A 1,745-nucleotide genomic window follows, 5' to 3' on the forward strand; every position below is an offset into this window, starting at 1 on the left:
TATTTATTTATTTATTGTGTATACAATCTTAAAATTCTTTTAGTCAGTGGAATTAACAGCGTATAGACTTCTGAGCAATAAAATGTTTTTGGCTTTTTCTTTTTTGCTTTTTTTACAACTCCATATCATGACTTTTAAAACTGCAGTTTTTATTTTTTTTAATTAATTAATTAATTAATTTTCAGTTTTTCGAGACAGGGTTTCTCTGTAGCTTTGGAGCCTGTCCTGGCACTAGCTCTTGTAGACCAGGCTGGCCTAGAACTCACAGAGATCCGCCTGCCTTTACCTCCCGAGTGCTGGGATTAAAGGCGTGCGCCACCACTGCCCGGCAAGTTTTTATTTTTTTGCAATTTAATAAATACTCCTCTATAACTGCTCATGGGTAGGCAGCTTGATAGTATTCAGAAAGATCACAGTGATGGTGTTTTCCTAAGGGTGTGTGGTTTTCAGGAGAAGTCACTATCAAACCAGCAAGGCTGCATTTATGTACCCATTATTATTTTTAGGATTGTTGGTAACTTGGGCATACTTTCCCCAGATAACCTAGCCTCCCGTGTCACAAGGCCCAGTTTGCTCACATTCGCTTCAATAACTGTACTTTGGTGATTACACCGAGAGGTGCGTATAATGGGGACTGTGGATCTTTTCACACCAAGTATTGGCAGGCGAAAGGTAGCTTTCAGCTCAGGATGTATGACATGGGCTTTTTTGAAACACAGACCCATTGGCCTGATAAGCCTTTCATATTTAGGTGGTTTTCTTGTAAAACCATCACCAGCAAAGACTTTAGTAACCATCCTCTTCCATGCCTTCTTTTTTCTTTTTCCTGTTCAAATAACTTCCGATACATCTGTTTCTCCTTTGGGTAGAGGACTTCCCATTTTCCCGCCTTCTCTTTTCGCTTTTGCTTAATCATGTTGGAAAGCTCTTTTGCTCTAGATTGCCCCTCTCTGTCCAGCAGGTCGGCAGGTACTGCTTGTAGAGTCTTTTCATCATTCTTTTATTTGGTTTTATTTTCATGCATCTTTATACTCTTTTTCATTTGTATTTTCTCAGCATGGCGCTGCGTATGGTGGAGCTTAGCCTTCAGGACAATCCTTTTTCTTTTCTTTTCTTTTCTTTTTTTTTTTTTTTTTTGCCTTCTTTGAACGTTCATGGTCCTCCCAACTTTCTTTCTCTTTTTCTCATGGTAATCCAAATGATATCCATAGCGTTTAGGGTGTAATTCATTATGTTCAATATGTTCATTTTGTGGCATGATGACAGCCATGAAACAGCCGTCTGCAACCTCCCGGGTACACAAAACCCCTTCTGGGTCTCACTGACCATGACCCCACTACGTGCAAGGCGGAACAGAAAAGCGCTTTTTTTTGTTTTTTAAAAATATGACTTCTCTGTATAGTCCGGGCTGTCCTGGAATTTGTTCTGTAGACCAGGCTGACCTTGAACTCAGAGATCTGGTAATAAAATGTCTTAAATGTAGAATTTATGTCCATATATTTTGGAATAGTGCACTCTTATAATCCCCATTTCTTGTACTTGGAAGGTGAGGCAAGGAGCAGTTGAACTTTGAGAGCTTCAGTTTTACCAAGATTGTTTTTGTTTTTTGAGATAGGGTTTTACTATGCAGCCCTAGCTCACCTTGAACTCAACAGAGATCTACTTGTCTCTGACTCCCCTCCTCAGTACTGGGATTAAAAGTATATTTCACCTTGTGTAGCTACTACCAAGAATTTCTGTTAAGA

General features: G+C 39.5%; 1 protein-coding gene and 1 pseudogene across 5 annotated transcripts in view; one reads left to right on the forward strand and one right to left on the reverse strand.

The window, feature by feature from the left end:
• Nsd3 (nuclear receptor binding SET domain protein 3) overlaps positions 1 to 1,745 on the forward strand; it is a 108,178-nt gene that overhangs the window by 12,647 nt on the left and 93,786 nt on the right. The gene's annotated exons all lie outside the window — the stretch shown is intronic.
• LOC101999912 lies at positions 463 to 1,258 on the reverse strand (annotated as a pseudogene).

Source organism: Microtus ochrogaster, linkage group LG7_11 (assembly GCF_000317375.1).
Source record: "Microtus ochrogaster isolate Prairie Vole_2 linkage group LG7_11, MicOch1.0, whole genome shotgun sequence".
NCBI lineage: Eukaryota > Metazoa > Chordata > Mammalia > Rodentia > Cricetidae > Microtus > Microtus ochrogaster.